We start from the raw sequence: 18,136 nt of genomic DNA on the forward strand, positions 1-18,136 counted from the left end.
AGAAACTAGGGCCTGTAGGACCTGCCTTGTTGATAGTGTTGTTAAGAAGGTAGAAACTAGGGCCTGTAGGACCTGCCTTGTTGACAGTGTTGTTAAGAAGGTAGAAACTAGGGCCTGTAGGACCTGCCTTGTTGATAGTGATGTTAAGAAGGTAGAAACTAGGGCCTGTAGGACCTGCCTTGTTGATAGTGTTGTTAAGAAGGTAGAAACTAGGGCCTGTAGGACCTGCCTTGTTGATAGTGATGTTAAGAAGGTAGAAACTAGGGCCTGTAGGACCTGCCTTGTTGATAGTGTTGTCTAGAAGGCAGAGCAGCGCTTTATTATAGACAGACTTCTCCCCATCTTAGCTACTGTTGCATCAATATGTTTTGACCATGACAGTTTACAGTCTAGGGTTACTCCAAGCAGTTCATCTCAACTTGCTTAATTTCCACATTATTTATTATAATATTTAGTTGAGGTTTAGGGTTTAGTGAGTGTTATGTTCCAAATACAATGCTTTTAGTTTTAGAAATATTTAGGGCAAACTTATTCCTTGACAGGCACTCTGAACCTAACTGCAGCTCTTTGTTGAGTGTTGCAGTCATTTCATTCACTGTAGCAGCTGTCGTGTATAGTGTTGAGCCATCCGCATACACAGACACACTGGCTTTACTCAAAGTCAGTGGCATGTCGTTAGTAAACATTTTTAAAAGTAAGGGCCCTACACAGCTGCCCTGGGGAATTCCTGATTCTAACTGGATTATGTTGGAGAGGCTTCCATTAAAGAACACCCTCTGTGTTCTGTTGGACAGGTAACTCTTTATCCAGATTATAGCAGGGGGTGTAAAGCCATAACACACAAGTTTTTCCAGCAGCAGACTATGATCGATAATGTCAAAAGCCGCACTGAAGTCTAACAAGACAGCCCCCACAATCATTTCATCATCTATTTCTCTCAGACAATCATCAGTCATTAGTGTAAGTGCTGTGCTTGTTGAGTGTCCACCTACCTATAACTGTGCTGAAAGTCTGTTGTCAATTTGTTTACTATAAAATAGCATTGTATCTGGTCAAAAACAATTTGTTCCAGAAGTTTACTAAGGGTTGGTAACAGGCTGATTGGTCGACTATTTGAGCCAGTAAACGTGGCTTAACTATTCTTGGGTAGCAGAATGACTTTAGCTTCCCTCCAGGTCTGAGGGCACACACTTTCTAGTAGGCTTAAATTGTAAATGCTTAAATTGAAGATGTGGCAAATAGGAGTGGCAATATCGTCTGCTATTGTCCTCAGTCATTTTCCATCTAGATTGTCAGACCCTGTTGGCTTGTCATTGTTGATAGACAACAATACTTTTTTTCACCTCTTCCACACTGACTTTACAGAATTCAAAAGTACAATGCTTGCCTTTCATAATTTGGTCCGATAAAGTTGGATGTGTAGTGTCAGCGTTTGTGGCTGGAATGTCATTTCTAAATGTGCTAATCTTGACAATGAAAAAGTAATTCAAGTAGTTTGCAAAATCAGTGGGCTTTGTAACAAATGAGCCATCTGATTCAATGAATGAAGGAGCAGAGTTGTCTTTTTTTCATTCTTTATATAATTTATCTTTGGTTCATAGTTCATTTTTCTTTATATTTAGTTTAGTCACATGATGTCTTAATTTGCAGTATGTTTGCCAATCGGTTGGGCTGCCAGACTTAATTGCCATACCTTTTACCTCATCCCTCTCAACCATACAATTTTTCAATTCCTCATCAACCCACAGGGATTTAACAGTTTTTACAGTCATTTTCTTAATGGGTGCGTTTATTAGTAACTGGAATAAGGAATTTCATAAATGTGTCAAGTGCAACATCTGGTTGCTCCTCATTACACACCACAGACCAGCAGCGTCTGGTTGGTCCTCATTACACACCACAGACCAGCAGCATCTGGTTGCTCCTCATTACACACCACAGACCAACAAATATTATTTACGTCTACAACATAGGAATCACTACAAAACTTAATGTATGACCTCTTATACACTATATTAGGCCCAGCCTTCGGGCTGGGCCTAATATGGCTACAAGCCTTCGGGCTGTTTTTTCTAGATATGGCTACTATATTGTGATCACTACATCCTACGTGTTTGGATACTGCTTTACAGCACATTTCTGCAGCATTAGTAAAGATGTGATCAATACATGTTGAATTTTTAATTCCTGTGCTGTTTGTAACTACCCTGTTAGGTTGACTGATAACCTGAACCAGGTTGCAGGCACTGGTTACAGTTTGAAGTTTTTTCCTGAGTGGGCAGCTTGATGAAAGCCAGTCAATATTTAAATCACCCAGAAAATATACCTCTCTGTTGATATCACATACATTATCAAGCATTTCACACATATTATCTAGATACTGACTGTTAGCACTTGGTGGTCTATAGCAGCTTCCCACCAGAATGGGCTTTAGGTGAGGCAGATGAACCTGTAGCCATATTACTTCAACAGTATTTAACATGATAACCTCTCTAAGCTTTACAGGAATGTGGTTCTGAATATAAACAGCATCACCTCCCCCGTTGGCATTTCTGTCATTTTGGTAACCATGTAATGCTACCACTGTATCATCAAAGGTATTGTCTAAGTGAGTTTCAGAGATAGTCAGAATATGAATGTCATCTGTTATAAGCAAGTTATTTACTTTATGGACCTTGTTTCTCAGGCTACATATGTTAATATGATCTATTTGTAGCACTTTTCTGGGTTGCTGATTGTTTTCAATGCTTTCCTGGGAAGCTTATCAGAGGTAGACTTACTCATGTTATTTACATTAGAGCTGATAGAGCAGGGTGAGCTGCAGAAAGTGGTCTTCCTAGTATTGCACACCGGCTCAGTGCTAACTGTGTAACTCTGGTTTATAGGCTCTTGATTACTGCTTACAATAGCTGTAGGATAAACAGATAAACAGTATTCGGTGCAATTAGGGGTACATACATTAAATTACTTACATTGTGTTTGCCAACGCCCCTAAGATCATGTACATTTGATGCAGCATTATAACGACTCATTGTCACAATGGTAGGGAGTAACTGAGCTGGCCTTGGATCATTTACCAGTCATTGTTTCAACGCAGCCTTGAAATGTGTGTTCAGAGTCCAGGAGTCAAGATAATTTGGATGGATTCACTTTCCAGAAGGTGTCAAAGTTATCAATACAAGTGACTCCAGCAGAGTTACAGTAGTCTTTTAGCCAGACGTGTAATGCCAGCAGTCTGCTGAATCTTTCACACTGGACCTGGAATTTTTGGCCGTTTTTGGGAGTCTTTTAACGCTAAAATCAGTTCTTTAAAATCCATTTTCAAATGTTCCGAGCTAGCCCTCCTGATGTCGTTTGACCCCACATGGACTACAACAGTGTCAGCTCCCGGCATCTGTGGTAGAACAGTCAGAAGCAGCCTTGTTATGTCCCATACTCGTGCTGCTGGGTAGCACAGGGTTTGCCTTGGGGACCGAGATGTTTCTCAACATAGAGCTGCCTATGATGACAGCTGGTGATGTTGAATGGGCTGGTCTCTCAGGCAGCCTCACAGTCTGTTGAGGCTGGGAGCTCCGAGGATCTGAACCCGAGGTAGTAGCCACCGGAGAGGGAGACAGAGCCGAGGATGAAGACGCAGGTACCTCCGGATCCGATCTGGATTGGAAAGCCACCAAGGAAGAAGAGGTCGTAACCTCTGGATCCAGGGCAGCAAAGCTGTTTCTGGTCTGTGTCAGTTCAGTTGGCGTCTCTCCCCCTATGCTGAATCTGGTAGGATCCCGGGACAGATAGCAACGCTCACAACAATTTAGCCCAACAGAGTCGCAGGATTCAAAATAAAATAAAAGTATATAAAAACCCTGTCAGCTTTTAAACCTTTAGTTCAGGTTTCAGTTAGTGACAGCAGTGACAGCAGTTAGTGACAGTAGGGACAGCAGTTAGTGACAGCAGTGACAGCAGTTAGTGACAGTAGGGACAGCAGTTAGTGACAGCAGTGACAGCAGTTAGTGACAGCAGTCAGTGTCAGCAGGGATGGTAGTTAGTGACAGAAGGGACAGCAGTTAGTGACAGCAGTGACAGCAGTTAGTGACAGCAGGGATGGTAGTTAGTGACAGCAGGGACAGCAGTTAGTGACAGCAGCTAGTGACAGCAGTGACAGCAGCAGTTAGTGACAGCAGGGACGGTAGTTAGTGACAGCAGCTAGTGACAGCAGTTAGTGACAGCAGTTAGTGTCAGCAGGGATGGTAGTTAGTGACAGAAGGGACAGCAGTTAGTGACAGCAGTGACAGCAGTTAGTGACAGCAGGGATGGTAGTTAGTGACAGCAGGGACAGCAGTTAGTGACAGCAGCTAGTGACAGCATTGACAGCAGCAGTTAGTGACAGCAGGGACGGTAGTTAGTAACAGCAGGGGCAGCAGTTAGTGACAGTAGGGACGGGAGCTAGTGACAGCAGCTAGTGACAGCAGGGACAGGAGCTAGTGACAGCAGCTAGTGACAGCAGGGACAGGAGCTAGTGACATCAGCTAGTGACAGCAGGGACAGGAGCTAGTGACAGCAGCTAGTGACTGCAGGGACAGGAGCTAGTGACAACAGCTAGTGACAGCAGGGACAGGAGCTGGTGACAACAGCTAGTGACAGCAGGGACAGGAGCTAGTGACAGCAGGGACAGGAGCTAGTCACAGCAGCTGGTGACAGCGGGGACAGCAGTTAGTGACATGTTGCTGTTTTTAACTTACATACACTGACCTCCAAAGTGTTGACACTCATGTTAAATCCCTCAGAAATTCATTCTCATTAAGAATGACTCAATCACTTCCTATTTAACGTCAATCCAAAACAAATCTTATATTTTCACAGGGAAAAATACAGTTCATTATGGAACAACCAGAACACCTTTCAGGTCGACAGCCATCCTTTATGGGCCCTGGTCAAAAGTAGTGTGCTGTCAAATCAAAATAAATGTTATTCGTCACATGCGCCGAATACAACAGCATTAGCTGTGAAATGCTTACTTACAAGCCCTTAACCAACAATGCTGTTTAAAGAAAGATAAGAGTTAACCTTTCTGATCTCCCCATCCCGGATCCGGGTTCGTGAATACAGACTCAAGCTCATTACCATAACGCAACGTTAACTATTCATGAAAATCGCAAATCAAATGAAATAAATATGCTAGCTCTCAAGCTTAGCCTTTTGTTAACAACACTGTCATCTCAGATTTTCAAAATATGCTTCTCAACCATTGCAAAACAATCATTTGTGTAACAGTATTGATGGCTAACGTAGCATTTAGCATTAGCATTCAGCTGGCAACATTTACACAAAAAAACAGAAAAGCATTCAAAAAAATCATTTACCTTTGAAGAACTTCAGATGTTTTCATTGAGGAGACTCTCAGATAGCAAATGTTCAGTTTTTCCTGAAAGATTATTTGTTTAGGACAAATCGCTCCGTTTTCTGCGTCACGTTTAGCTATGAAAAAACCCCTGTATCCAGGATTGTGTAAATCTATCAGCAAGCTCATTAGCATAACACAACGTTAACTATTTATGAAAATCGCAAATGAAATGAAATAATATGCCATCTCTCAAGCTTAGCCTTTTGTAAACAACACTGTCATCTCAGATTTTCAAAATATGCTTCTCAACCATAGGAAAACAATCATTTGTGTAAAAGTAGCTAGCTAGAGTTAGCATTTCGCGTTAGCATTTAGCGTTAGCATTAGCGTTAGCATCCAGCACGCAACATTAACAAAAACATAAAAGCCTTCAAATAAAATCATTTACCTTTGAAGAACTTCTGATGTTTTCAATGAGGATACTCTCAGTTAGATAGCAGATGCTCAGTTTTTCCAAAAAGATTCCTTGTGTATTAGAAATAGCTCCGTTTTATACATCACATTTGGCTACCAAAAAAAATCCATAAATTCAGTCCTCAAAACGCAAACTTTTTTCCAAATTAACTCCATAATATCGACTGAAAACATGGCAGACGTTGTTTAGAATCAATCCTCAAGGTGTTTTTCACATATCTCTTCATTGATACATCGTTCTTGGAAACATGCTTTCTCTCCTGAATCCCAGGAGAAAATGCCTGCACCTGAAGATTACGCACAAATTTAGACAAAGGACACCGGGCGGACCTCTGGAAAATGTAGTCTCTTATGGCCAATCTTCCAATGATATGCCTACAAATACGTCACAATGCTGCTAAGACCTTGGGCGAACGACAGAAAGTGTAGGCTCATTCGTTGCGCAATCACAGCCATATAAGGAGAGAATGGAAAACAGAGCTTCAGAAATTCTGCTAATTCCTGGGTGATGCATCATCTTGGTTTCGCCTGTAGAATGAGTTCTGGGGCACTTACAGACAAAATCTTTGCAGATTCTGAAACTTCAGAGTGTTTTCTTTCCAAAACTGTCAAGAATATGCATAGTCGAGCATCTTTTCGTGACAAAATATCGCGCTTAAAACGGGAACGTTTTTTATCCAAAAATGAAATAGCGCCCCTAGAGCTCTAAGAGGTTAAGAAAATATTTACTAAATGAACTAAAGTTTAAAAAAATGAAATAAATAGTCACGATAAAATAACAATAACGAGGCTATATACAGTGGGTAACGGTACAGAATCAATTTGTGGGGGGTTACAGGTTAGTCGAGGTAATTGAGGTAATATGTACATGTAGGTAGGGGTAAAGTGACTATGCATAGATAATAAACAGAGAGTAGCGGCAGCGTAAAAAAAGGGGGGTGGGGTGGATGCAAATAGTTTGGGTAGCCATTTGGTCTTATGGCTTGGGGGTAGTAGCTGTTAAGATGCCTTTTGGACCTTGACTTTGTGCTCCTGTACCACTTGCCATGCAGTAGCTAAACGGAACAGTCTATGACTAGGGTGGCTAAGTCTTTGGCAATATTTAGGGTCTTCCTCTGACACCGCCTGGCATGGAGATCCTGGATGGCAAGAAGCTTGGCCCCAGTGATGTACTGGGCCGTACGCACTAACCTCTGTAGCGCCTTGCAGTCGGAGGCCGAGCAGTTGCCTTATCAGGCAGTGATGCTCTCGATGGTGCAGCTGTATAACTTTTTGAGGATCTGTGGACCCATGCCAAATCTTTTCATGTCTCATGAGGGATGAAAAGGTGTTGAAGTGCCCTATTCACGACTGTCTTGGTGTGTTTGGACCATGATAGTTTGTTGGTGATGCAGAAACCAAGGAACTTGAAGCTCTTAACCTGCTCCACTACAGCCCCGTTGATGAGAATCGGGGTGTGCTCGGCCCTCCTTTTCCTGTAGTCCACGATCTCCTTTGTCTTGATCACGTTGAGGAAGAGGTTGTTGTTGTCTCTGACCTCCTCCCTATAGGCTGTCTCATTTTTGTCGGTGATCAGACCTAGCGCCGTTGTGTTGAAATCGTGCTTGGCCATGTATTCATGGGTGAACAGGGAGTACAGGAGGGGACAAAGGACCCCCGAGGGGACCCTGTGTTGAGGATCAGCGTGGCGGATGAGTTGTTACCTACCCTTATCACCAGGGGCGGCCCGTCAGGAAGTCCAGGATCCAGTTGCAGAGTGAGGTGTTTAGCCCCAGGGTCCTTGGCTTAGTGATGTGCTTTGAGGGCGCTATGGTGTTGAATGCTGAGCTATAGTCAATGTCCTTCTGTCCATGTGGGAAAGTGCAGTGTAGAGCGCAGTAGAGATGGCGTCATCTGTTGATCTGTTGGGGCGGTATGCAAATTGGAGTGGGTCTAGAGTTTCTGGGATGATGGTGTTGATGTGAGACTTGACCAGCCTTTCAAAGCACTTCATGGCTACAGACGTGAGGGCTACGGGTCGGTAGTCATTTAGGCAGGTTCCATTGGCGTTCTTAGGCTCAGGGACTATGGTAGTCTGCTTGAAACATGTAGGTATTACAGACTCAGTCAGGCAGAGACAGTTTGAAAATACTTGCCAGATGGGCAGCGCATGCTTTGAGTAAACATCCTGGTAATCCGTCTGGCCTTGCGGCCTTGTGAATGTTGACCTGTTTAAAGGTCTTACTCACATCGGCTACTGAGAGCGTGATTGCACAGTCGTCCGGGAAGGACCAGCTGGTGCTCTCATGCATTTTTCAGTGTCGCTTGCCTCGAATCCAGCATATAAGTAATTTAGCTCGTCTGGTAGGCTTGAGTCTCTGGGCAGCTCGTGGCTGGGCTTCTCTTTGAAGTCCGTAATAGTTTTCAAGCCCTGCCCCATCCGCCAAGCGTCAACAGGACTAAGATTCAGTCTTAGTCCTGTATTAACGCTTTGCCTGTTTGATGGTTCGTCAGAGGGCATAGAGGGATTTCTTATAAACATCAGGGTTAGAGTCAAGCTCCTTGAAATCAGCAGCTCTACCCTTTAGCTCAGTAATCCATGGCTTCTGGTTGGGGTATGTGCGTACAGTCACTGTGGGGACAACATCGGCGACGCACTTATTGATGAAGCTGATGACTGATGTGGTATACTCCTCAATGCCATTGGATGAATCCCAAAACATCTATAGGGAATGTGGGACTCCGATCCCCCTCACTCAGTAGAACTTAGATGGATGAATCCCGGAACATGTATAGGGAATGTGGGACTCCGATCCCCCAGTAGAACTTAGAACAGCGCTGCCTTCGGCATTGAGTGTTTGACAGCTCAGGAATTAATGCACTCTTCGTACAGTACAGTCATTATGGAAGTGCACTGCATGACCAATGGAAATATGTTTATTCCCAAAGCAGTGTGTCTGTGGGTAAACGAAGAGGCTGGTCCTTTAGCCCAGTGCTGGTCCAAAACCATGTGAAGGAAGGAACGAAGTCAGACTAATACTAGGAGAGGGAGGGAGGGAGGGAGGGAGGGAGGGAGAGAGAGAGAGAGAGAGAGAGAGAGAGAGAGAGAGAGAGAGAGAGAGAGAGAGAGAGAAATTATGATGTTGGTTGTATAGAAATTATGATGTTGAGTTTCTCTTCCTCATTGCCAGAGGGGACTCTGTTGTCAACAAAGTACTCAATATGCAAAGCAACACATGTCAAGTATAACATGTGTTTTTATATTAGTAATATCAGAGTTATGGCGGAGAGGATATGGAAAGTGTGTTGAAGTTACATTTTCTGTAGTAGTGATTTCTGCTGGGCACAGCATGGGTAATGTACATGAATGTTTCATTTACACCAATGCAGTAACTTCCATAGCACTGACCTGCCTGTCACACACACACACACACACACACACACACACACACACACACACACACACACACACATACACACACACACACACACACACACACACACACACACACACACACACACACACACACACACACACACACACACACACACACATACACACACACACACACACACACACACACACACATATACACATATACACATACACATACACACACACACACACACACACACACACACACACACACACACACACACACACGCACATCCACACACATGCACATCCACACACACACACACACACACACACACACACACAAACACACACACACACACACATCCACACACACACACATCCACACACACGCACATCCACACACACGCACATCCACACACACACACACACACACACACGCACATCCACACACACACGCATGCACACACACACAAACAAGTGTGCTTGCACACATACACACACACACACAGAAACAGAAACAGGATCCATCCGGTCACGATGAGCAGAACAAACAACACTAGCAGTATTAGCTGTCTGTAATGACACTAATATTTATCCAACCATTTAGGCGCCGTTTAACAGGAAGTGCTGAAAACTTTCCGCCGTATATGTCCCAAATGGCAGGTGTGCCCCAAACGGAGCCCTATTCAACATTTAGTTCACTAATGTTTAGTTTAGTTCACTAATGTTGACCATTGCCCATACGGCTCACTTAGGACACATGTTTTTTTGCCAGTTGGGATTTGGCTTGTATGGGGAACATTAGGGCTGATAAATCCTGACTCAAAAAACCAAGCAAATATTAGTACCAATATTAGATATTGGTGTTAAAACTAGACTAGTGGTTAGAGCTTTGGACCAGTAACCGATAGGTTGCACGTTCAAACCCCCGAGCTGACAAGGTACAAATCTGTCGTTCTACCCCTGAACAAGGCAGTTAACCCACTGTTCCTAGGCCGTCATTGAAAATAAGAATTTGTTCTTAACTTAAATAAACCTCAGATGAACAGGTGGAGCTGCAGTACCGTGAGATGGTATTCAGGTTGCGACTCAAATGACACCCTATTCCCTATATAGTGCACTTCTTTTGACCAGGCCACATAGGGAACAGAGTGCCATTTGGGAGCCTGATTGATCCTATAGTCTAAAGTACTATATGCTTGCGGTGTGAATTTTACAGAATATGAGACGATTGATGGTTGAAATGAATGTACTGTAATTGTTGGCGTTTTCATGGAGGGGTATTCGTGGGGTAAATGGAGGGCAAGCCTTTGCACTCAAGGAAACCAAACAGCTATAGTAGTTTTTAATCCAAGTGTTTTTTACAGATATGGTACCTGTTTACGTCATTCGTAAACTTAATGAAAGTATTTTTCAACAAGTAGCTATGAATACATACGCACCATTAAAACAACTAACAGTAAAGCCGTAGTCTAAGAGACAAACAAATCCACTTCCCTTTGCCTCGATATGCCTTTGTAACACAAGGAAATTCCAAATGAATGATATACCTCATCTGATAAACATTATATGACCAGCAGTTTCCATTCCATCCTTCTCTTCTTCGCAAGAGGAAAATGATCTTATCCTACCATCAACATGGCGGAGAGGAGGTCAAATTGACACCATCTTTTAGCTAAGGCTGGCTAGCTAAAAGATAACATAAAGAGCTAGACTGCTAACTACTGGCTAGCTAAAAGATAACATAAAGAGCTAGACTGCTAACTACTGGCTAGCTAAAAGATAACATAAAGAGCTAGACTGCTAACACTGGCTAGCTAAAAGATAACATAAAGAGCTAGACTGCTAACTACTGGCTAGCAATATAACAACAACACAAGAGAAAGGCTAACATATATAAGATGCTACTTATCACAGCAGCAAATGTACAAAACATATAGAAGATGCTACTTATCACAGCAGCAACTGTACAAAACATATATAAGATACTACTTATCACAGCAGCAAATGTACAAAACATATAGAAGATGCTACTTATCACAGCAGCAAATGTACAAAACATTTTTTTTTTAATATATTGCAAATAAGTACACATTTGGTAAAATAAAATGTTTTGTATCCGGTTTACTCAGGTTCCTTCTGACAACAGAACAGAAAGGATTTTTTTCCCAAACACACAGATGGACAGTTAGTTCTATATAACATGATGATGGACAGTTAGTCCAGTTAGCTACACATCCCTACTCTATATAACATGATGATGGACAGTTAGTAACATTTTTGTACCGTTATTTAACCAGGCAAGTCAGTTAAGAACAAATTCTTATTTTCAATGACAGCCTAGTGGGTTAACTGCCTGTTCAGGGGCAGAACGACAGCTCGGGGTTTGAACTTGCAACCTTCCGGTTCCTAGTCCAACTCTCTAACCACTAGGCTACCCTGCCGCCCCATGATGATCATGATGATGGACAGTTAGTTCTATATAACATGATGAATTTATTTCAATTGACAGATTTCCTTATATGAACTGTAACTCAGTAATATCGTTGAAATTGTTGAATATTGCATTCATATTTTTGTTCAAAATATTTACTAGCACAGCAAAATGGATAAAAGAGTGTGGGGGCAGTAGCAGGAACAGTACCACAGTCTAGTGGTGAAAACCTGACACTTTCACACTAATTTATTGTAAATAATGTAAGTGTAATGTTCGTCGTTGGGAGAGAGAGAGGAGGACCAAGGTGCAGTGTGGGTAAGTATTCATATTCTCTTTTAATGAAAACGAATACTCGAACAAAACCAACAAAACACGAGAACGAAACGAAAACAGTCCTGAACGGTGAAATACAAACACAGAACAGAAAATAAACACCCACAACTCAAAAGTGAAACCAGGCTACCTAAGTATGGTTCTCAATCAGGGACAACGATTGACAGCTGCCTCTGAGAACCATACCAGGCCAAACACAGAAATCCCAAATCATAGAAAAAAATAACATAGACAACTCACGCCCTGACCATGCTTAAAACAAAGACATAACAAAACCAGAGACCTATCAAAAGTAGTGCACTAGGGAATAAGGGGTTATTAGCTACACAACCCTACTCTCTGGGAGCTTGGTCTTTCTCTACTCATTCTACTGTGCATCTCTGAGCATCTAGGAGCTATTGTAATGGGATCAGTCCTGGGTTCAAATACTATTCAAAATTATTTTAAAATGATTGTATCTGGGTTTAATTGAGCTTGCCTGACACAATGTAACCAGTAGAATAGTCACAAGGAGTGCCAACCCCGTCCGTCTGGCACTCCAGACAGACTAGTACAAACGCTAAAAGTGTTTGAAACGTTTCACATACTATTTGAACCCAGGTCTGAATGGGATGTCACTGAACTGTGACAACTACAGTACATAAACCATTACTTGCCCCGTACTGGGAGACCACAGCAGTCTGCTCTACTCAGAGGCAGTCAGCATCCAACCAGCCAACCAACCAACCAGCCTAACCACTAAAGAGGTATGTAAGTCCCTCTCTTTCTATGGCTTTTTCAGCTTTCTCTTACTTTCCTATGTCGCAATAACAGAAACAGGGTTGTGGGAAATAGGGTCTTGATTTCATGAATCTAGAACGACCATAAAAGGCATTTCATTTTTAAAGTTTATGGTCCAACAATAATTTATTGAAGGCTCTGATTGTTTAATTCTAACATTAATTTATTTATTTAATACAAATCTCCAAACGTATTTTTATTTAATTTTATAGTACTATATAGTGCTCCAGGGTTAATTTTATTGGCATTTTTGGCATGTTTTGCTAGATTCAGAACATAAAACAACATTTCCAAAGCAAACATTAACGCTTTGGTCTAGCACAGAAAATATGCCAATAGTTGATGCATTCTGCATGTTGTAGAACAGTGATATAAAAAATTTGACCTGAGCCTTGACGGAGTTGACAACGAATACGATCACACTTTATTTTGTACAGTCCGGATGTTGCATCTGTAGATTCTCTCCAGATGAGCGTACTATCATCAAACTATCTGCTTGCTAAGGTTAGGTTTAGAAAGAGGGTTAGGGTTATAGGTCATGTTAGGGTTAGTAGATTGTTAGTTGAAAATGTTACTGTGAAGAGAGAATCTACAGATGGACGATCCAAATAAAGAGTTTCTAGAAATGCTCAAAACAGACCGTTCAATACAAACATTTGTAAAAACATAGAAAATTATTAATTAAAAAATAAAAATAAACTAAAAAACATTCGATCAGATTTTTCAGTATTCTGATGGAGTTAATGTTTTACCCAGTGGACAAAAATAAAAATGTTCTTCTTTATTGAAGTGGTTAAGGTTAGGGTTAGGGTTAGGGTTAGGTTGCGGTTAGGTTAGTGTTAGGTTAGGGGTTAGGTTAGTGTGGTACACAAATTACCAATTTAGTTTTTCCTCCGGTGCTTTAAATCATTCCTGGTTAAGTTAGGATCATAGAGAGTTTGTGGAATTTGAATCAATTTATATTTTTTGAGAGAGAGAGAGTTTGGAATTGGGATCCTTTCCTCCGGACAAGGGCATTTCCTGGCACAGAGCCGAATATCTGGAAAATTCCAAAAGCAAATCTTTTTAATTATGAAAGTCCCGTAAAAATCAATGTTTTCTTTCCTTTCAACTGTAAAAAAAATACAGTTGTGTTCCCGCCTTTCAAGGATCCTGACCCCGTTCTACATGCTTTACTTATCACTACGCTGTCTGTTTAACATCTCATCTAGATTTAAGATCTGTGGTCAGGAAAGGCAGAGTGACTGAGGTGCAGTTGCTTTACATGGTTTATATCACCGTGTAATGGGGACCTTCTCAAGACCACTTATTAATTATGTTATATATAATATTTTGAAGTCATGAAGCACAATTATTTCTCTGAGACTTTAGCATGCTGACACCATTGGCTAATTAATCATTACTATAGCAATACATATGTTTTCAGGATAGTATAATAAGCTAGACTGCTAAACATCCTCTTTCACACACACACACACACACACACACACACACACACACACACACACACACACACACACACACACACACACACACACACACACACACACACACACACACACACAGACACACACTACGCTATTAAAGCAACAGATTGCATTGGGGGGGGGGGGGCTGTCATGTCCTTTGCAGTGATTATATAAACAGTAACTATATACAATATACATATATACTGTATATCAAGCAGCTACTCTTCCATCGCTTGGCAACCGTCCACCATGTTGACTGTGTTCTATGTGGTTTAATGACATTTCCTGGATTTCTTTGTTCCCAGCAAACAGGAGAATGATCACCCGGCTAATTAATGAAACTGATATCTACAGATACAAGCTTCCCAAGGCTCTGTGTCCGTCCCAAATGGCCCCCTATTCCCTTTATAGTACACTGCCTTTGACCTGGGTTCCATAGGGCGCTTGGCAAAAGTAGTGCACTATAAAAAAAATTGTAAAAAAAATAGGGTGCCATTTTGGAACGAAAATTGAAAATAAGCCAAATAAATAGAATGGAATCAAATCAAATGTTATTTTGTCACCAATACAACTGGTGTAGAACTTTCCCTGAAATGCTTTGATTACGAGCCTTTCCCAACGATGTAGAGTTTAAAATGATAATAACAATTAAATAGTAAACAATGTAAACACATAAGAATGTAGATATTATATACAGATCAATGGTGAGAGGTAAAGATCAATGGTGAGAGGTAAAGATCAATGGTGAGAGGTAAAGATCAATGGTGAGAGGTAAAGATCAATGGTGAGAGGTAAAGATCAATGGTGAGAGGTAAAGATCAATGGTGAGAGGTAAAGATCAATGGTGAGAGGTAAAGATCAATGGTGAGAGGTAAAGATCAATGGTGAGAGGTAAAGATCAATGGTGAGAGGTGAAGATCAATGGTGAGAGGTGAAGATCAATGGTGAGAGGTAAAGATCAATGGTGAGAGGTAAAGATCAATGGTGAGAGGTAAAGATCAATGGTGAGAGGTAAAGATCAATGGTGAGAGGTAAAGATCAATGGTGAGAGGTAAAGATCAATGGTGAGAGGTAAAGATCAATGGTGAGAGGTGAAGATCAATGGTGAGAGGTAAAGATCAATGGTGAGAGGTAAAGATCAATGGTGAGAGGTAAAGATCAATGGTGAGAGGTAAAGATCAATGGTGAGAGGTAAAGATCAATGGTGAGAGGTAAAGATCAATGGTGAGAGGTAAAGATCAATGGTGAGAGGTAAAGATCAATGGTGAGAGGTAAAGATCAATGGTGAGAGGTAAAGATCAATGGTGAGAGGTAAAGATCAATGGTGAGAGGTAAAGATCAATGGTGAGAGGTAAAGGGCCTTCAGAAAGTGTTCATACTTTCACGCCCTGGTCTTAGTATTTTGTGTTTTCTTTATTAATTTGGTCAGGCCAGGGTGTGACATGGGTTTATTATGTGGTGTGTTTTGTCTTGGGGTTTTTGTTAGGTATTGGGTGTGTATTATAGTAGGGGTAGGTCATGGGATTGCGGTATAGTGGGGTTATCTAGAATAGTCTATGGCCGTCTAGAGTGGTTCTCAATCAAAGGCAGGTGTTTATCGTTGTCTCTGATTGGGAACCATATTTAGGCAGCCATTTTCTTTGAGTGTTTCGTGGGTGATTGTTCCTGTCTCTGTGTTAGTTTGCGCCAGAATAGGCTGTTTAGGTTTTCACGGTACGTTTATTGTTTTGTTCGTGTTTTATCTTTCATTAAACATGTATCATAATAACCACGCTGCATTTTGGTCCGATCTTCAGAGGAAGAGGAGAAAGTAAACCGTAACATACCCCTTTAAATGTTATCCCCCTTTATGTCCACAGTGTCCACAGTGTCCCTATCGTCTAGTTTGAACAGTTCTGTAAAAAACATTGCATCCAGAGTGCATCAAACATGATTTTGATTTTTTGCCCCACATTTTTGTCACAGTCTGAATTTAAAATGGATTAGACTACACTTTGTTTAGTCCGATAACGATTGACATAACGTCAAAGTGGAATCATCTATCAATATTTTGAATTTTTTTTTTTTTTTTAACTATGAAAAGCTGAAGTGTCTTGAGTCAATAAGTATTCAACCTCTTTGTTACGGTAAGGAGCCTAAAATAAGTTCAGGAGTAAAAATGTGCTTAACAAGTCACATAATAAATTGCATGGACTCACTCAGTGTGCAATAATAGTTTTTAACACAATATTTTTTGAATGACTACCTCATCTCTACCTCATCTCTGTACCCCCACACACCTGTATGGTCCAATGCCTTGCAAAGAAATGCACCTATTAGTAGATGGGTAAAAATGTAAATGCAGACATTGAATATCCCTTTAAGCACGGTGGTTATTCATTCCACTTTGGATGGTGTATCAATGCAACCAGTCACTATAAAGATACAGGCGTCCATCCTAAGTCAGTTGCCGGAGAGGAAAGAAACCGCTCAGGGATTTCAGCATGACGCACATGGTGACTTTAACACACTTACATTAAAACAGCTACAGAGTTTAATGGCTGTGATAGAACACTGACGATGGATCAGCAACATTGTAGTTACTCCACAATACTAACCTAAATGACAGAGTGAAAAGAAGGAAGCCTGTACAGAATAAAAAAATATTCCAAAACATTCATCCTGTTTGCAACAAGGAACTAAAGTAATACTGCAAAAAATGTGGCAAAGAAATTACCTTTATGTCCTGAATACAAAGTGTTATGCTTGGGGCCAATTCAATACAACTCATTACTGAATACCACGTTCCACATTTTCAAGCATAGTGGTGGCTGCATCATGTTATGGGTATGCTTGTCATCGTTAAGGAATGGGGAGTTTTTATGATAGAAAATCATTGGACTGAAGCTAAGCACTGGCACAATACTTGAGGGAAACCTGGTTCAGTCTGCTTTCCACCAGACACTGGGAGATGAATTCACCTTTCAGCAGGACAATAACCTAAAACACAACGCCAACTCTGCACTGACTTACCAAGAAGGCAGTGAACGTTCTTGAGTGGCCAAAGGTGCTTATACACAGAATTGACCAACGGGTGTGAATACTTATGTAAATGAAATATTTATTTTTCTAAAAACATGTTTTCACTTTGTCATTATGTGGTAAAATCTATTGAATCCATGTTGAATTCAGGCTGTAACAAAATGTGGAATAACTAATGGGGTATGAATACTTTCTGCAGGCACTGTACACTCAGGCACTGTACACTCTTAGTAAAAATGTTTCCAGGTAGAACCCTTTTTTGGTTCCAGGTATAATTATTTTGGGTTACAGGTAGAACCATCTGTGGAAAGGGTTCTACCTGGAACCGAAAGGCTTCTACCTGGAACCTAAAAGGGTTCTACCTGGAACCTAAAAGGGTTCTACCTGGAACCTAAAGGGTTCTACCTGGAACCACCTTTTTTTCTACTGTAAGAGTACTTCCTGAATTGACTGGAATTGAAAGAACATTGACACCAACCACCATTCCTTGGTGTAACCTGTACTGTTATTTCAGCTCAGAGCAAGGCAGGGGTAAAAACAGACACGAAAGGCATACCTTTTCCGATGTATTCAATGTGAATACCCAGTTGCCGTGTGGTCATAGCTGGATGGATAACTCAGCCACTGAGACAGGCCAAGGCCAACATTGATCGCAATTTAGAAAAGCCTCATTCTCTCTCAATGAGAGATGCATGGAGCTGCCAGGTGGAAAACATTGTCGGAGACCCAAATGGCACCCTGCTCCTCACGTAGTGCTCCAGTTTGGACCAGGGCCCGTAGGGACGTAGACCATTGATGTATGCATTATGGCTTCACTAGAGAACATGTAGTCTCCCCCATCACTGTCCATACAGTCTTACTGTATATATCTATAGTGTAGAACATGTAGACTCCCCCCAGGCTGTCCATACAGCCTTACTGTATATATC

At 41.4% G+C, this 18,136-nt stretch overlaps 2 protein-coding genes across 4 annotated transcripts in view; one reads left to right on the forward strand and one right to left on the reverse strand.

Moving 5' to 3' along the window:
* Positions 1-6,153, reverse strand: part of LOC110535180 (potassium voltage-gated channel subfamily B member 2-like) — a 433,524-nt gene extending 427,371 nt beyond the window's left edge. The window contains exons 1-3 of one of the 3 annotated variants that reach the window (XR_016484327.1): positions 5,784-6,110; positions 5,355-5,416; positions 1,772-3,765 (exon numbers count right to left, since the gene is read on the reverse strand). The gene's annotated coding sequence lies outside the window, so the exon portion shown is untranslated. The other 2 variants (XR_016484328.1, XM_090189224.1) reach the window with 2 other exon arrangements.
* A 6,443-nt stretch (positions 6,154-12,596) lies between these two features.
* Positions 12,597-18,136, forward strand: part of LOC110536527 (transient receptor potential cation channel subfamily A member 1) — a 69,251-nt gene continuing 63,711 nt past the window's right edge. The window contains exon 1 of the mRNA XM_090189225.1: positions 12,597-12,683. The gene's annotated coding sequence lies outside the window, so the exon portion shown is untranslated. The remainder of the gene's footprint in view (positions 12,684-18,136) is intronic.

This window comes from Oncorhynchus mykiss, chromosome 11 (assembly GCF_057628025.1).
Source record: "Oncorhynchus mykiss isolate SJ-2025 chromosome 11, ASM5762802v1, whole genome shotgun sequence".
NCBI classification, from domain to species: Eukaryota; Metazoa; Chordata; class Actinopteri; order Salmoniformes; family Salmonidae; genus Oncorhynchus; species Oncorhynchus mykiss.